The sequence below is a fragment of the Melitaea cinxia genome, chromosome 14 (assembly GCF_905220565.1).
Source record: "Melitaea cinxia chromosome 14, ilMelCinx1.1, whole genome shotgun sequence".
NCBI classification, from domain to species: domain Eukaryota; kingdom Metazoa; phylum Arthropoda; class Insecta; order Lepidoptera; family Nymphalidae; genus Melitaea; species Melitaea cinxia.
In genome coordinates, this window is record NC_059407.1 from 364,548 (window position 1) to 384,511 (window position 19,964).

General features: G+C 36.8%; 1 non-coding gene across 1 annotated transcript; it reads left to right on the forward strand.

The window, feature by feature from the left end:
• Positions 1-8,842: 8,842 nt before the first annotated feature.
• On the forward strand, positions 8,843-8,914 carry Trnag-ucc. Its single transcript has one exon. It is a non-coding gene; the product is annotated as a tRNA-Gly (tRNA).
• The last annotated feature ends 11,050 nt before the right edge of the window (positions 8,915-19,964 follow it).

The window sequence follows — 19,964 nt, forward strand, 5'->3', positions numbered from 1 at the left end:
AAACTAGGGATATCTCCTTTCCAACAAAAAAAGAATTATCAAAATCGGTACATCCAGTAGAAAGTTATGCGATATCATACAACGTAGGTCGACGAAAAAAGCGTCAAGTAAAAACGCATTATTAGATATAGCTCGAAAAGTAGTTGTTAGATCTCAAATAAATTTAAATGGGACCAATTGGCACACACCACCTTTCGGTTAAAAGAAAATTTGTCGAAATCGCTCCACCCAGTCAAAAGCTCTGATGTAACATACATAAAAAAAAAACAAAAAAAAAATACAGTCGAATTGAGAACCTCCTCCTTTTTTGGAAGTCGGTTAAAAAGTAGTCAAACGGGCCCTTGTAAGTAGACAACTATACTATATTATATACTAGTTAGGTATCTACTACTAATGATTCTAAAAAAGTTTGTATGAAAGATAATTTAAAAAATCTGCACGAAATAAATAAATAGCTATTTTATTTTTATAATATTGATTATTATATCAAATTGTATAAAGAAATATAAGCTACTTCGTGTTAGATCAGTGATGGCGAGCGACCAGTGAGTGACAGTTCGGAAATTGCAGCCGCCGCAGCGGTGCGGCGTCGAAGCGAGTTTTCGCACGGCGGCCATGTTGCCCCGTCGTTGTACAGCATGGCGCGAATTAGTTAAACTTTAAATGTATTTAATTTAATTCATCTTTATTAATCGACTTAAGGGTGGTTCCAATTCGTGTGTATTTTTTTTTAAATAAATAACTCCACTATTGGACAGCTAATGAAGGAAAACCATAATGATTTTAATTAAAACTCTAATGGGTATTTGCTTCGACTACTAATCGGATTTATTATTTCTTAACCGACTTCCAAAAAAGTAGGTTTTTAATTTGACTGTATTTTTTTATCTATGCTTCATAACTTTTGCCTGGGTGGATCAATTTCGATGATTTTTTTTATTATTGAAAGGTGTTGCGTGTCATGTAGTCCCATTTAAAGTTAATTGAGACCTGACAAGTACTTTTCGAGCTATATCTAATATTTCGACGACCTTTGTTGTATTAAACTGCATAATTTTTCACTGGGTTTACCGATTTTGATGATTCTTACTTAAATCGAAAGCTGATGCGTTATGTAGTCTCTTTTAAATTTGTTCGAGATATAATATGTAATTTTTGAGTCATCTTTGATGACGCGTATTTTAAGTGACTGCGTGTACTTTGTCGAGACGCCATCTGTCGGAATCTAGTAAAACTACTTCGGTTCGGACTATCGACCAAATGATGTTACACGGCCAGATATACTATAACGTAGTGAGCTATATTATCCACTAGAGGGCAGTAGGAGTTTATCTTATTTATGAATAATTTTGCAAATTTAGATGATTTTTTTTTAAATCGAAAGCTGCTGCTTGTCTTGTGGTCCCATTTAAATTTGATCGAGATCTGTGAACTACTTTTTGAGTAATCTTTGATAACGCGGATTTCTTGACTATTTTGCGTCTACTTATGTTGTACTAGCTGTGCCCGCGACTTCGTCCGCATGGCATAGTGACTTTGGACAGCATTTTTTGGATGTATCTTTTGGTTTATTTTGGGCATCAAAATAGCTATAATATTTTGTATGTTGTCGCAAACTTATAAAAAAACACATTATCCTTATATATTTCCAAATAAACTTTCGTATCCTCTATTCCCTATTATTATTTTACACCCTTGAGTTTACTCTTAATTTCATTTTACAAACTTCGAATGTCATATTTATTCATACAGCCTAAAAAACAAGTTTCAAGCTTCTAGGTCTAAAAATGACGATACTTCCATACAAATTTTCATCCCCATCTTTCAACTTCTTACACCCCCTTTTTTAGCGTTAAAAAGTATTCTATGTCCTTTCTCAGTCCTTATGCATTTATAATATTAGTTAGGATTAGTAAGGATTACTCGTCGATGTAATTCAATTACAGTCGGTTTTTTTTCGTTTGCGAGCAAACACAATTATTAGCTACCCTAGTTGGATAAAATAGTGTGCAAAGTCAATGTCTTCCTTAGGCTTCAATAGGCGTTTGAAATATTTAAAGATTTTATTAAAAGGTTAATGCAGTTATATTTGAAATAATATAGTTTTACTAAACTGTCTTAGACAAATATAAAACTACGTGGGTGAGGTCGCGGGCAGAGGCTTGTAGTTTATGCCCCATTATGTGTGTTTTCTTTTTTATAATCAATTAAAAAATAAAATATTCCGACGCATTAGCCAGCTACGGCTCATGTTTTATGATTATTTTAAAAGGTGTTTTAATATTCTCCGAATTACATGTTAAATTTATTACCATAAAAATCGTTAATCAAATAAATTGCCGAAGAAACGTAACGTATTTGCGTAAAATAAATTGGTGTTAGAAGCAAACCAATGAGCGCCTAACTTAGGAGATTATAGACCGTAACCTGAGGCAATAGAGGCGTATTTAGTGTAACGGCGATGACACAGGCAATCATACTTTAGCGTGTTTGTTTGCTCAGATGCTCATTGCTCGGGAACGGGCTCGCTGACAGCATTACAGTCGCCGGTACGGTCTGGTTTTCGTGAACGTCACAGTACGTTATTGGCTTTCACTAAATAACGGCAAACAGTTTGGACAATAATTCCTTAGGTTTGTTATTACTGCGCCGGCGCAGCGCCGCTGACGCGCTAATGGTTCACTATCCTATTTGGTTTATGGTCCAAGGTTAATATCTATCGTTAATTTAATGTTTATTTTCCTATGTTGATATTTATATCGTTATATTATTCACTAATTTACACAACAGTCGTTTTGATCTCGAGACTTATTGGGTGTACTGTTTGTAATGAACATAGGGGGAGTATGTTAGATAGGTACAATACAAACAGGTACTGAACTATAGCCATTAGATTATGTTGGTGTTGAGACTCAAACGACTTTGTGGTAGTAAGTCATTAGTATTAAGGATACAGATTTACTTCCTGTAATGGCACATTACACTAAATAATCTTATAACATAGTAAATGATAAATATCCTATAACATACTCGTGCACACACGGTCGTCTGTTCCTACGGTAAGCAACTTAACGCTTGTTTTATAGGTAACAGTCGGCTCACGGCTGGTATAGCTAAACTGTTTTTATTTATTAATAAATACAAATAGAGATAACACATATAAATACAAGTATTACACCCAGACTCAGTCGGAAATCCCACATCCTGCGTAGCAGAAAGCATACAAACTGCGCCAACGGGCTAGTCAAAATAAGTAGTACTCGTAGGTATAGGTTTTTAAATTTTCATGGTCAATAATACTAAGATTGGGATTTTTTATTTAAAACACGATATTTTTATTACCAACATTAATTTTAAATAATTTGTTTAGCGCAAAAATCAAACTAGTAAAAATTAGTAAGTTGTATGTAATTTTTAAACTGCATTATAATTATTTAAAAATAATAAGACAAAAAATTCTATTGTTTTCTGATATTTACGCGAATTTCACTAATTATAATGAATCAACTTTTTCGGATTTTATCGCGGTTTATTAACTTTTTTAAATGTCTGTCCTCCACGTGACCATGGTTGCTGTATCCGAAACGTCGAAAAAAAAACTTCTATTTTCAAATATTACATTTTGGCTTAAGGTGTAATTAGAGGTAGTAACTTACGAAGCATTTGTTTAATCACCTATTGCAAGGTTCAATTTTAAATATATGTCTGAGTAAATTCCTAAAATAGTCGGCCAAATATTTATATTTATATATATATATATATATATATATAATATATATATATATATATATATATATATATATATAATAAAATAATTAACAAAATATATATATATATATATATTTTGTTAATTATTTTTTATTTTAGTTATAAACTAGATTCAAATATATATGGAAACATTCTTAGGTCCTCTTTGACATTTAAATACTTACAACAATTAAGTAACTTTAAAAATTCAAAATGTGAATATGGACTATGTTAGTGCTCCGAATCACATTTTATCACGTTATACAGAGGAAAGCCTACACAAATAAATAAAATGTGTTTCCATTTTTTTATACATTTTGATTTGTCGTCAAATATTGTCAATTGTCAAACATTTGTCTAGACGTCAAGAATTATTTTCGGTTGCAGCCGAGCGCGTTGGATGTTTCTACTTATATTTTTTAGCTTCTCACAAGGAGTTAACATATCATATTTATACAACAGATTTTTTTGTGTAAATAGTTCTGCGATTACATGTTTATCTATAATAAAAACATTAATACGATGCGTCTGTACAACTAACAATTTCATGAGAAAAGTCTGGCAACATTTAAAACAATAATTTGTTTCAATGTATATGTGGAAACAGTGGACGATTTACTGATATACAAAGTATTTTAAAACATGAAGCGTATGTTACAGGAAGAAAACATCGCAAAAAAAAAAACACAAAAGCAACATTGCACTTTCAACTAAGTTTAAGAATACTGTTGCTTTTCATGTGGTTCATTTAAATTTGATCGAAATTTGACGAATATTTTTTGAACTATCCGTAATAATGCGTATTTAATTCATTACTTTTTCGACTGGCTACATAAATTACTTTTCCATGTGAATTCAAGTCAGTTTTTATAAAATCGTTTCGCCCCATAAAAGTTTCTGATTGTCTATACTTTATATATAATTTATTATATTTGTGTGGATGTGAACTTGGGCGACCAACGTTGCGTTTATGGCTAGTATAATTCGATTCCAATATCAGAATTCAACAACAAACACACTTCTAATCAATCACTGTCACCGGTCCCGATAAAACTATTTACACTTGATAATCCAGACGGTTAATACAGGGATTATTTCCTTTTTAGGACGTGTTTGCTAACACGTGTATAAACGATAAATTGTAAAGCTATCTTCCTGTTACTTACCGGACGAATATTCGTAATTTTTTAATCGCTGTAATCCAGTGGTTCTTAACCCTTTAGCGACGAGGGACTATTTGTCGACATGTATGTTTTGCGACGGACCATCAATTATTTTGGGGTAAAATAAATAAATAAATACCTCACACTCGACGGTCCCCAATAGGTGTCATTCCTGTGTCGGTGGTCCGGAAATACACTGAATACAAGCTCAAACTCCCAAACCACGACAAATAAGCGAGAGCTATGACTATTGCACCAACGCATCGTCAAAAAATAAGTGTTTAGTAAGTACTAAATTTACTTATAACCTAGTAAGTCTCACTTCCTCTGGTCCGCGGACCACTGTTTAAGAACCACTGCCATAGTCAATAAGGTTATTGATATAGGTCATTTAATTTTTGTGTAGGGTTATGATTTTTAAGGGCGTTTAGCAAAGGCGTGTGTGTGCTCTTAGAAGGTTTTATAGCTCTATGTTTGATTTTAATAACGTGTGATGTCGTTACAAATTAAATGATGGGTGGTGGTAACTTGGTAAGTATTGCATATTAGTTTATTATTGCTTATGTTTATGAAGTTTATAGTTATAGATTTTAAATCGCAGCTTTACACGTTGTGTGAAAATTACGAATATTCGAAAAAAAATGTTTCGTTTTGAAGTGAAACTGCTTGAGAATCTTGTGATTCAAAACTCGATGAAATGAAAATGCTTCACGATGAATAAACAAACACATATCCATCTCACTCTCGTAGACTACTTTTCAGAAGTTTCTCTTCTCTCTCTTCTGCTGTGGGTGAATTGCAAATGCACACTTTTTTGTACAAAAATGTGGCAATCTTCATCATCAGTAATCCTTTTGTTGAAGTGAGGAGAAGAGAAATACTTTCACGGTACAATATTTTCAAATAAATATTTATACCTACTTATCTGTTTAGGAATCATTAAATGAAAAATGCGAAAAAAGTAATAGAACTATCGAATAAGTTATCGTGCTTAAGTCTGGTCTCATTTGATGAAAGCTGATGAAATTAAGATAAATTTAACTCCAAGTCCTTAATACGTTCGTCATTGAAAAAGGAAATGTAAAATCATAACCACATGATTAGCCAATCAGGGAAACAATAAGCAGACAACATGGCTTAACCCTTGAAGCGCGCGCGGTCGACATGACCGATGCGATCTGCCCGCGGTTACCCCACAAAGGAATCAATTACCCGCCGCGCCGTCGCGCAGCAGAAAGAAAACAATATTGCTCCCGCGTTCCGCCTCTTCACGGATTCTCTGTGCACCTTGCGACACAGCGCTTAATACGGATAGACATCGCACTTATTGTTCTACTGTAATATCGTATTTGAAAAATTAAATTAGTCGTTTATGGATAGTAATATTAAATGTAGTTTCTGAAATAGAAGGCAAGTAGATATAAGACACTTGAGCCTACTTATCTATAATGACGTATAACTAAAGATTTTTAACTAAGTATATGGTTTTCAAATGTTCTACTTCAATAACTTCTAATGGCTATGCATGTGAAATTTAATAAATAAAATGATCAAAACATAGTGTGTTTTTTCTATATTTTAAAACACAATGGTAACGCGAATTACATTTGATCAGTCTCGTTCATAAGCTTTTTATTAACACAAGTATTTAACGAAAAAAAATACAGCCCTATCGGTATAGCGCTCCTATTATTAGTACCGTATACGCTTTCACAAAAAACAATACAAGTGTTTATATATTTTTTTCTATGTATAAGTAGATTGATGAATATTGATCCTAAGAGTATTATAATATCTTTTTTAATTACTTTAGTTAAATTAAATCTAATTTAATTGTGAGCAACGTTGTGAAAGAGTCCTAAGTCAGGCAGTCCTATGCAGTAAGTCCTAACGACAAAATGCTTTGTTATACAAGTAGGTATAAATACTTATAAAGTAATTAAAAGTAACATAATTATGAAGGTGCCTTTTACGATTTCATAAGAAATAACTTGTACATTATTTTATTAACACATGTCAACTTATTAAGTAAGTTCTTAGGAACTTTTGAAGGTCTTCATCAGGATAACTTTATTAGCCTTAAATAAGTTGCCGTATAAATTAAAATATACCCAGTAATTTAACGGCAAGAAATTTATTTATGTGACTGTTTTGTGTCTTGTTTTAACTGTCGCAGTCTCTTTCACAGATAATTCGATCAGGACAACGAAATACCATCATGTAAATCTAAATTTCATTATACTTTTAATTTAGATAAAAAAAATGCACTATCGATGTGTTTGAATGATTATTATTATAAAGCCGTCTCTAACCGTTCTTGAGGTCGTCGGCGCCCTTTGAGCCGCAGATCAAAGCACACGAGCTTCTATTAGCCCTGATTACAGCGTCGCTGGAGGGTCTCTCTCACCCCGAACGCGTCGCGCGCATTGTCTCCGCGTATCCAACGGGTTAAGATGCGCTCTAGAGCTATTGCAAGTTTAATTAGCTCTGTGAGTTTTTTGAGGTTTTTAGCGCGGTATTGCAGGTAAGCTTTGAACTGAGGGCCGTTAGGATGAGTGCCTGTCGCATCTTATGAGCTAGCAAATACGCGAGTCTTCTGTGTTGCATATGCATAAGTATGATTAGTAACATGTTACATACATACATGCATTACGTAATTATGGTCTTTGCTTACAAACACTTTTTTTTTAAATAAAGTAGTTGTTGTAGTTTGTAAGTGTTTACGTACCTATATGATTTTATGTTTCGTATTATGCATTGGAAGCTTAGAGGATACTGGTAACTGGAGTCATATCATCATTGTCTATGAGGGTTTTTACTGAGCAAGGCGCGAATATGCTATTTTGAAATTATGGTCAGCTAATTTATGTCATGGACTGGATTTACCAATTTATCGGTATAAAAGTTCATTAGTTCATAAAGAGTATATAACTGACGTATTGCAGTCAAAATGGTCGCTAATACGTGGTTCAATGGAGTAGTTTGTGTTCTGAGTTCATGTTGCTTTCCGATTACAATGTCTCAAACAATAAATAGTTGACTACTGATCACCATGACTTTGTAATAGTGCAGTTCCCCCCACCAGTAGTTACAGGGTTAAAATGTAAAATGGGATAGGTAACGTGATAATTTTTTGTAGGTGAAATAATGTTAATTTTTAATAAACTTCGCCTGAGAATATATTAAAGCAATTTGCGCTATTCATTATACGTGATTTTAGGTAGGTGATTGTTTACAAATGACTTCTTGTCATAATCCATTTAGCATCCCAATACTTTATTTTATTAAAAAAAGTTCCATTGGAAGTACGTAACTTTATTCCGTTTCCTAGTACAGTCAATTTTTGTTGTTTTATACTCATTTCTATATCTATTTATTTTCTTAAATCTAATATTACAAGCATAACCCAATTCATTAGACATAGTAAAGGAGACAAAAAGAAAAAGAAGAAAAAAAGGTAAACTACAATATAAAAAAGAATTATCTGACATTAACAATAATACTAAATACAAAAACCAAGTAACATTAATAAATATAAAAACATTAAATTTACTTCTCATAACATACATACAAAGTAACTTTTGCGAATCTCTAAAAAAATGGGTTGTCTGGAAGAAATGGTTAATTAAGTACCCATAAGTCCGCCCATTGTACTTCACTGTCTGTAATTAACTTTATGCCTTGTTTGTAATATATTTGTGGTGTACAATAAAGTATAAAATAAAATAAAAGAAATAAAAAAATACATACCTATATCTCCTAATCTCATCTATAAAAAAATATACCACTATACCAGCTAGGACAGTTGCGGTCATTTTGAAAAGAAGAATAAAGTGATATACCTACATGATACATGTTACAAAATATGTATAGTTAAAATTATATTGAGTTAGATATAAAACAGACGAAAAATTTGAACCCAAGAGTCAGTTGCGTTGGTGGTGTAATGGTCAGCATAGTTGCCTTCCAAGCAGTTGATCCGGGTTCGATTCCCGGCCAACGCACACTTTTTGTTTTGCTTTTCCTTTTCTTAAACATTAAATCAATTTAAGTTTATATTATTCATTAACTTTACTTTGACTTATCGTAATCTGAAAATAATGTATGTTACTGATATTTATATTATTTAACTAGCTGATCGGAGAGACTTCGTTCTGTTAAAAGTTACTAGTGAAAATTATTATATTTTAAGTTATAAAACCTTACTGGCCTTAAGGAACATACAAAAAAATAAATTAGCCGAATTAGTCGAGCCATTCTCGAATTATGTGCTTAGCAACATTCATTTTTATTTAAATAGAATTACTTGTTTTCATCGACTCGACAATAGATGGCGCTGCTAGTACATTAATATTTTTTTTATATTCATCGCGAAGTAAAAGAAACACTTCAATACCAATTTCTAAACAGATTCCCAAACACAATATTTGCTGACGCGTCTAGAATGTATAACTGAGTTAATTTGATTATTACTGTCTCCTTTTCCAGTTTGAGTTTTTAATTGTACGTATCTTCATTCGATAAAAATTAAATCATTAACAAAGACCCTCATAATATTTTTGTATTATAATTTAATTACTTATGTAATTATACTGTTTTCGTCATATTTTTGCAAAAAAGGTAAAGATCAAAATTTGAATTGAAATATTTAAATTAAACGTTATAAGACTTACCTAAAACTGTTTATGTCCCAATGTAGGACATGAGCATCCTGTGTGAAATGACCGTCATTAGCCGAGCTGCTCCAATTCGGGTGTGTGTTTCTTTGCGTTAGGAGTAATATGCTACCACAAGGAAAATCGTTTTCAGGTGTAAATGGCATTATTACCAATGATTTTACGTAGGTACTATCTGATTTACGTTGGAATTACGCACAAGAAATACGATAGGATCAGAGACCGTCGAAGTTTATAATCTTGCACCATAAAACCTAAACGTTTAAGGGTAAACAAATTAATATTACTAATAAACATTTATTACGACATGTGACCACTTTATAAGCCACTGGGATTACAAAACGATAGCAATTAGAAGCAAATTGTTAAGAAGCGCTGTTTGCATCTCTGTTCCGCCGGAAATTGTGTTTTCTGTCAATATTACTAACCCAAACAAACCCTCAGTGAACCACAAACGTCCTTAATACGGACACTTAAGGGTTATAATAGCGTGTAATAAACCGTGTTAAAGTTAATAGTTGGGCGTGTAATTGTTATTATGATTAAAGATATATATCATCCAGCGTCTAAATGTTCTCATTTTCTGTTCATTAATCATTTTGTGGTGAGTGTGTATAGCGATATTTGTCGAATAATCTATATTTATTTGTGTATCTAAATTATTATAATAACCTGGAGGGCGTCGATGGATTTGTCAATTTTAGAGAAATTTGCTGAAAATAAAACCAATTAAACAGAAGAATTAGCGTGGCAATTTGTATAAAAAAACTGAAACAGAAGAATTTAGAATTAGAATTTGGTATTAAATGAAAAGAATACTGATTGGACAATAACGTGACTTGATAACAACAATATCTACAATCCCATTGATTCAGATTATCTTTAAGAGAGGACAATAACATCTAGATATAGTAAATTATTATACTCGCAGGAAAGTATTTCATATTTTTTTGCTAACGTACTTTTAGAATATTTTACTGGACATTGGACAGTTCTTAATTATAAATAAACAAACAAACGCTTCACACTCAACGGCCCCCAGTAGGATTTTCTCCTGTGTCGGGGGTCCGGAAACACTATACACAAGCACATAACTCCAACATAGTAGTTGCTTGTGTGCTTATGTATAATTCATTGAAGTTCTAACATCATGAATTTCAAAATTACCAACGTTTAATAGGAACAGGTGTACTCGTCATTTAGACCACGTTACATTGTACTTAATTTTACAAGCTTTATTTATATTGTCCGTATCATTTTGTTATTAATGATACTGTTTATTACTTATTTTTGAAAACTTCTGTACGCACGCTTGACTTGGGAAGTAAGCTGGCGAATGCGTCACGAGAGCGTTACGAAAAGTGTGATCGGACGATGCGAACGGAAGATGAGAGGGAGGGAGTTACGTTTCATAAGTTTTACTTCAGTCGTGTGGTCTAAGACACACTCGTTTAACTTAACATTTATTTTTCAAGTTTAATGCCCTAAATATGCTCTTATCTTTTTTTATTTTAATAACTTCGTGTTATATGAACCTATAGCAATGAACAGAGCAGGCAATCAGTCTTGCGACGTCCGAGTGTCCAACCCAATATTGGTGAAGGTAATACGAAGGGAACGGAAGTCAATATATCACATGTGGACACAGCTCCCTTATGATACGTCCCTTATTTGGAAAGATGAAGAATAGATCCTCTCCGATTTATTGAGATGATTGTTTATTGTGCTACTAGATGTTTCCCGGGGTTTCGCTTGTGTTATTAACCGGCTTCCAAGAAAGGAGGGGATTTTCAATGCGACTGTATTTTTTACCTCATAACTTTTTGTTTGTGTACCCAGCATTGCTGTTGATAATTATTTTTTATTTCATAATCTCATTTTTCTACTTCTCTTGATTTAATTCTGATTCTTTATTTTTTGTTGTGTATTTTATATAATTGTGTTTGCTCGCAAACGAAAAACCGACTTCAATTTACAATGACAAGTAACACAACGTAGGTAGACGAAAAAATAGTCAAGTAAATCGATTCAGTCTGTAATATCTCACTATTGAGCATAGGCCTCTTTCCCCATGCAGGAGAAGGATCAGAGCTTAATCCACCACGCTGCTCCAATGCGGGTTGGCAGATATATTCCCTACTATGATTACGGCAAACATCTGTATAGCCAATACAAATGTTTGTCATGTGCGGGGATCGAACCTGCAACCGCCAGCGCAGCAAGCACAATCCATGGCTGTGGGCGTTGCGCCAACGCGGCGTCACGCGTGAAAAGTACTTATCAGAGCTCAAATAAATTTAAATGGGAATTCTTCGGAGTGCCATCGTATCTGGGGAGGCTGCTGGAGGCGTACCTCTCCAATCGCAAAGTAGGCCTCGAGAATCGGTCGGGGTCCGTGGAGTGGTGGCGGGTCGGCTGCGGTGTCCCGCAGGGATCGGTGCTGGGCCCGATCCTGTGGGACATCGGGTACGACTGGGTCCTGCGAGGCCGTCTCCTCCCCGGGATGGGTGTCATCTGCTACGCGGATGACACCCTCGTTTACTCCCGGGGCCGAGACTACAAGCAGGCGGCGCGGCTGGCTGAGGTCGGACTCGACCTCGTGATCAGCCGCATAAAGAGTTCGGGGCTTCGTGTCAGAATTGACAAGACCGAAGCCCTCCTCTTCCGCGGGACCGGACGCAAGGGACCCCCACCGGGAGCTACTCTGCAGATCGGAGAGGGGAGGGTTAGGATGAGCCCCCAAATGAAGTATTTGGGGCTCATCCTTGACGGAGGGTGGACCTTCGGCCCACACTTCGCTATGGTGGGACCGAAGGTCGTGAAGGTGGCGAGTGCACTGGGCAGACTCCTCCCGAACCTCGGAAATCCCAGCGCCGCCTGCAGGCAGCTATATTCCGGAGTCTGCCGGAGTATGGCGACGTACGGTGCCCCGGTTTGGGCGGATCGCCTCACTGCGAGGAATAAGGCCGCACTGCGGTCGGTGCAGAAGATCATCGCGGTGAGGGTGATCGCGGGGGTATCGTACGGTATCGCGGGCTTCAGCTACTGCTCTAGCTGGCGACCCCCCGTGGGAGCTCGTGGCGGAGGTCCTTGCCGAGACCTACTCATACGTCTCGGGTAGGAGGGCTCTCGGTGAGAACCCTACGTTGGACGGGATCCTACGGGTGCGTCGGATGGGGCAAGAAGCATTAATGCGGAGGTGGGGGGAGGACCTGGCGGAGCAGCCGTATGGCACACGCGTAACGGCTGCCTTGCGCCCGGTCCTTGAGCGGTGGATGCGCCGTAAGCGCAAACCCCTCACCTTCCGTCTGAAGCAGGTTCTCACCGGGCACGGCTGCTTTGGTGAATACTTGTGTCGGATGGCCCAAAGGGAGCCGACGACTGAATGTCACGATTGTAGTTCGCGGCGGTGGATTCTGCCCAGCACACCCTCGAGGTGTGCCCGAGATGGGCGGCGCTACGTCGCGATCTGACGACAGTCCTCGGAGGGGACTTGTCACTGCCGAGCGTTATCACCGCGATGCTCGGTGATGACGAGTCCTGGAAGGCGATGGTCTCCTTCTGCGAGACAGTAATGTCCCAGAAGGAGAACGACGAGCGGATGAGAGAGGGGGCCGCCGATGAGGCCTCCGTTCGCAGGTGACGAACGGGGGTGCGTAGGAGGCGCTACTTAATGCGTTTCCAGTAACGCTCTTGTGCCCATATCGGGCCGGGATGGGAACCCGGTCCTGCTAGACATGGCGTCGTCGGGATTGTTCAGAGGTGAGCCGGACAGTCCCATGGAGGAGAAGTCTGGTCTTTTCGCCGAGGCCAGCCTGTTGCTGGAGGGATCCTGTTGCCTGCAGATCCGGGACCCTCCAATTAAAGCGGCTGAAGGCTCCCGCAGGGGTTTTGGTCGGTAGTGCACCCCCCAAGTGCTAAGCCGACATACGGTCTAGGAATGCCTACCCGGGCATCCTAGATATCACCCGTAAATGGGTTCCCCTGCGATAACAAAAAAAAAATAAAAAAAAATAAATGGGACATATGACACACAGCAACTTTCGATTAAAAAAAAATCATCGAAATCGGTCCACCCTGTCAAAAGTTGTGACGTAACATAACATATATAATAAAAATACAGTCGAATTGAGAACCTCCTCCTTTTTTGGAAGTCGGTTAAAAAATAATAAATTCAATTAGTACTCGGAGCAAATATTGGTACCTATTAGAGTTTTAATTAAAATCATTAAGGTCCTTCATTAAGTGTCTAGTAGTGCTAATATTATATAATAACTCCACTGCAGTATATTATTGGCCACTACTGTAGTGGAGTTATTACGCTAAAAACGATTGCAGAGAAATAGAAATTCTAAAAACATGATTTACAGACATTATATTTCTTTTTTTTACAGACGTACGTTGTGGACATAATCTATCTATTTATATCGACTGCCCCTATAAATTATGTGAATATAAAGACCTCATAGAAATTGAAAATAAAAAATTGTCTATTGATAGACATCTAAATCTATAAACAATACGCACCGTCGATAGTAATAAAATAAATCTTTCGTTATTTACTTTAGAAATGGTTTTTTCTTAAGTCAGCGACACACTGTGAACCTAAATATAAATAAAACCTGAATATTGTATACATGTAGGTATTTATGTATGTGTATGTGAATTGACCTGCATGAATTAAATGTCTTACATTTTTTTGTATAACGGTACATTTTATGCCTTGTGTTATGTGAACTCTGTCCCCATATATTACTTCATATTTCCTTTTGTGCTATATATAATTTTATGTTCCACGATGAAGTAGGTATTAATATATAAAGAATTATCCACGAATTTTAGTATTGAGTTAATTGAGCTAGTAGCTAATTGGCTGTGTGGCTACGGCATTAAAGAATATATCTTCCCGTGGGTGTCGTAAGAGGCGACTTAGGGATAACACAGTTCGACTACCACCTTGGAACTTATAAGGCCGACCGATGGCGGGATAACCATTCAACTACTGGCTTTGAAATACACAGGCCGAAGATGGGCAACAGCGTCTTTGGTGCGACAAAGCCAGCCTTTCGATCACCAACCCGCCTGCTCAGCGTGGTGACTATGGGCACAACACATTAGTTCGCGCCATTTTTGGTGCGAACTTGTTGAGGCCTATGTCTAGCTGTGGACTGTAATAGGCTGAAACGATGATGATGATGAGTTAATTGAGGTGGGGCACAGTAGGAAATATTCCGCTCGAAATCTGGAGCAGCCCGATTGTGGAAGCACCTCGCCCTTATAGAAGATCACAGCCACATAATACTGATTTTAAGTAGTTCCTGTGGAGAGTAGGCGTTTATAGGCTTGTTTTTCCGCCCCAGTTGTGTAAAAGTAATCAACTGTGTATTTTTATTGATTTTTTTTACTTCTTGAGTAAATTCTATACTACATTAAAATCGTAACAAATAAATATCTTATAATATACACACATGGTTACCTTAACTCGTAATAACAGTCTGTAAGGAGTTATGAAGGGTGCCGATTCACTTCAGGAATGACGCGGTTTCTTAAGACGCGGCGAGTCGGGATTGCGACGACAAACAGAGATAGTGCAAAACTGTAAATGCGCTGAAAGGATGTAGGTCGAGACCGCTGTGGGAGCGTATTCTGAACTGGGAATATTCGCTGATATATTTTTTTGGAAGATATATTGTTTCAACTTAATTGACTCATCTTCTGATGAATCACATATCATTACATAGTATAAAACAAAGACACTTCCCGCTGTCTGTATGCGTAGATATTTAAAACTACGCAACGGATTTTGATGCGGTTTTCTGTAGTAAATAGAGTGATTCCAGAGGAAGATATATGTATGATACATGCATAATATAGTAGAGGAACACTGATAGTTTTAGGGGTTTCTAATGTGATGTCGTAAATAAACACATTTTTCTACGCTTACATTGCAAATATTTATTTTATATTTTATATTTAGTAACACCATGGTAACTAGGCGAAGCCGGGGCAGGTCGCTAGTGTATATTAAGCGAAAGGCGGACTTAAACTACCAGAAAATATTAAATGAAACATTTTTAGGCAGACGGATAAAATGAAGTAAAATAAGGATAATGGTTATCGTTCAAATTATTTATTTAACATATGGGTTGCCAAATAGGGATGGTTGTTTCTATTTGTTCAAATATTTCTTTCCGGTATGAGTGTTTCTCCTTGTGAGTCTCCTAACCGTTAAGTTGTCGTCCCGGTTTTTATTATAGACACCTGTTAGCCATCGTTAATCGTATTAAGAAATATATCCGCCAACACGCAGTGGAGCAGCGTGGTGGATTAAGTTCTGATTTTTCTCGTACATGGAAAAAGAGGCCAGCCAGCAGTGATATGTTAAAACCGAATCTTTGGAACTTGGCGACGCCTTGACACAGACAGCACGATTTCAGTAACTTTATACGATAACGGTCACATATTTGATCTCGAATAAGAGGAAAGAGTCAATATTAATATTAGGTATATAATTAACAAATAAAATAATCTATATTTAACAGATAAATTACATTAAACTAAAAAAAAGAAAAAAAAAAAAAAAACCTTAAGTATATATATACACATAATATAATAACTAAAAAATATTATTAAAAGGAGTCCCTTTAGGCAAGGTTCCGAAGATACTGGCAGCGTTCCCCCTTTGAATAGCTAGACTAATTCTTTGTCCGAAGTAGCTGCCAGCTCTTCGGTCTCCTGTGACGTCGACTAACCTTTTTGCTATTTCCTTAAATAGTGTTATAGCACTAGGACCCCACGGACCAAGGGTCTCGACACCGAATGGGACAAAATCATATTCGGAGCCTAGACCCCTGTATTTGTCTACTTTTGTTTTTTCAGCCGCTTCACAAGCCGCACCAGCTCTGTTGTTTGTTCCATGTAGATGGGAAGGGGCTAGCGTGTCTGAACAGGTTGCATCCCATACCAGCACCCGACCCATCTTCCATGGAATCAAACTCATACCGTCCGGTCTCTTGCCATCGTCTCTTGCAATACCAGTCGGCTCAAGTAGACTTGGCACGTTTACGGTGGCAAGGGACCGGCGTATGATATCGTTAAGTGCGGCATGTCTCGAGAAGCGGCCTGCACTTTTTAGGCATGACAGACCGTGATGTCCTAGCTTATCGACATCACTGCCACAGGGACATTTATGAGGAGCGCAGACCGGAACCCCAAGCCGTAGACAGGTTGCGATTCGGAGCGTGTCAGGCTCAAGAAATGTTCCTGTATTTGTTGAAGGGTACGCGTGAAGCCAGTAGCCGGCCTCTTGCGTACCCACGGCCAAAAGCCTAGCACGCGCCGAGCCTGTACTACAGCTTAAAAGATTATAAGAGGAATATTTATATAAGTCATAGATATGTTTGTCACGGTCTGTTCGTTTATTTTTGTATTGGTGTCTCTGCAACAACACTGGATTCACAATATTCTGGGAGCCATTGAGTATTAAGCGTTTGTTTACTCAAACGTTAATGTTATTTGAACTTTTTATTCAGTATCTTGAAATGATAATGCTATAATTTGTAGGTACATATTAATAATTGTACAAAAATAACACGCATTTGAAAGGTCTTTTTTTAGTTATAATTATTGCACGGACAAACATTTTACGTTTCAGGGCTTAATGTATCATTACTATAGTTTACTTGCTCTAAGATTGTAAGCACGTATGAGTCGCGAGTGCCCTCAAGTTAGAAAACATTTGTTTTATTCATAAACAGTTTTATCAGAGCATAATTTAACATAAGAACTCCTTGTCTAACCTTTTTGTTTTCTTTTAATTATATATAACTGTTGTCGTATTTTTTTTAGTAATTGTATGCTCCAAGGATTTTGTTCGTCAAGTGTAGGACTTGTACTTAGTTTTTTGTTAGAAATATTTTAATGTATGTTTACTTGACTTGACTTTTTTGTAAAGATAGTTTTTGATGTTCAGTAAATAACATATAAACGTTGTTCTCATTTTTTTCGTTGCTTAATTCTGCGGATAAATGTAGGTGTGTGGTTGCAACTTTAAAACGTAAAAAATAAAATAAAGAATTATTGAAAAAAAAATCTATTAAAATACCATAAGAATTATTGAACAAAAATGATGATCTAATATATAAAATTCTCGTGTCACAGTTTTCGTTGCCATACTCCTCCGAAACGACTTGACCGATTTTGATGAAATTTTTTGTGCTTATCCGGTATCTATGAGAATCGGCCAACATCTATTTTTCATCCCCCTAAATGTTAGGGGTAGTCCACCCCAAATTTTTTTTTTTTTAGACAAAATTTTTAATTTCTATTTTCTTATGATACAACATTAAAAAATACATACAACCCTAAATTTTCACCCTTCTACCACCAACCCCTAATTCTTAATAGCGTTTAGCGGCAAGACAACGTTTGCCGGGTCAGCTAGTAAAGTATAATTCTATAGTATACTAGCTGACCCGGCGAACTTCGTATCGCCTAACACAAACTTTATCGTATGGTTTTAAAGTTCAAATCTCTCCCGCTTAAAAGTGACAGAACCTTTAAAGGCAAATTGAGATTGACACTCATATACGCAGTGAAATTAATTTCAGTTTATTTAACACGTCTGGTTGATGAGACATCAATCGTTGAAGACACTTAAACGACAAAATTCCGTCAGATGGTTCACAACTTCGTCATAATAATAAATAAAAGCCATCCAATTATAAATTCCGCCGAGGATATCGGCTCTCGACGGTAACACAGTTTTAATTGGAATTTGTCGATAAATTCTTTATGGACGGAATACGACGTAATTGTTTTCTACACTTCTGTTTAATAACTTTAAAATGTCCGTTACTAACCACACTGACACGGAGCCACGTCTATAAGCTGTTTTCGAGGGTTGTTGCGAATCGTCTCGCCACAAGACTCGATGAATCCTCAGCACCGGAGTAGACTGACACAGATTATACAAAATACAGAAAAATATAATCAGCCGCTGTGTATGGTATTGTGGACATCGAGAAAGCCTTCGACTCTGTCAAGACCTGGGTTGTCCTGGATTCTCCGTGGAGGTGTCATATCGACTAGCGATTTATCGAGATACTGAGGTGTATGTACGACGCGGCATCGATGACCGTCCATATCCAAGACCAGAAAACAAAACCCATTTGCTTTGACGCGGGGTATGACAGGTAGATGTAATATCACCGAAACTGTTTATCACTGCGCTGGAGGATGTCTTTTAGACCTTGAACTTGTGAGGACGAAGCGTCAATGGTGAATACATCTTTCAAATACGTTTCGACGACAATATCGTCATCTTTGCGGAGACGTTGGATGAGCTAGGCCGAACGTTCGGGTGGCCTAAACGAGTCTTCCTGACTATGACGGTCGCGGTATGAATTTAGACAAAACGAAAGTTATGTTTAACAACCAAGGCATACCGAGACCAGTATCGGTCGGCGGTACCCTTACCCTTATCTAGGTCACACAATTCAACTAAGCCGAAAAGAAGAAGCCGAGAAGGAAGCTGATAGGAGGATTTAGTTGGTCTGGGTGGCTTCGTTGAGTCTTGCCTTCGAAGATTCCGCAATGCTTGAAGACCAAAACCTTCGATCATTGCGACCTGCTTGTTCTAACATACGGTTTCGAGACGTGAACACTGACGAAAGGACTAGTCCACAAGTTTAAGTAACCCAGTTGTATAAAAAAAACTTTGTTTTCAGTCAATATTATATAAATTTTGACAAAGTAAATTATAGTTACAAAGTAAACTTCCAAAGGTATGAAAAGAAAAGTTTAATTTAGGACGACCCAGAACAGAAAGTCCGAATACAATAAGTACGGAAAATCCATCCATAATTAAATGGGATAAAGTCAAAAGAAACGTATTTCCTTACAGGTCCTTAAATATACCTAACATCCGGTCATCTACAAAAATGTTAAACAGGCCAGTTTTGTTAATATAATTGTATTATTACATAAAAAAATTTTGACATTTTCTGAGAGTACACATAATTCGCTACAGGACATAAGCGGGAATAAGTTTTGAAATACTTTAATAATATTTAAAGCACTTATCCTACAGTTTAAATTCAAAAAATTCCAACGTGATGAGCGGTAAACACAAAAAGTAAAACATGCATTTCGCACTTCAACCGCAACCACGGACCACAGTCAACGCTGAACACTTCAAGTCGAGGTTTCGAGCTCTTCCGAAATTACGCAACCTTCCGTTTAAGGAAAGAAAACTAAACGTTTCAGAAAAAAATTGCGATCGTCTTGAGGGATTTTCCAGAATAAGTACTGTTGGACTGAGCCCTTTGAGAGTATAATTTCTGCGGGCAAACAACCGGCAGGGAGCTCTGGAATCCGT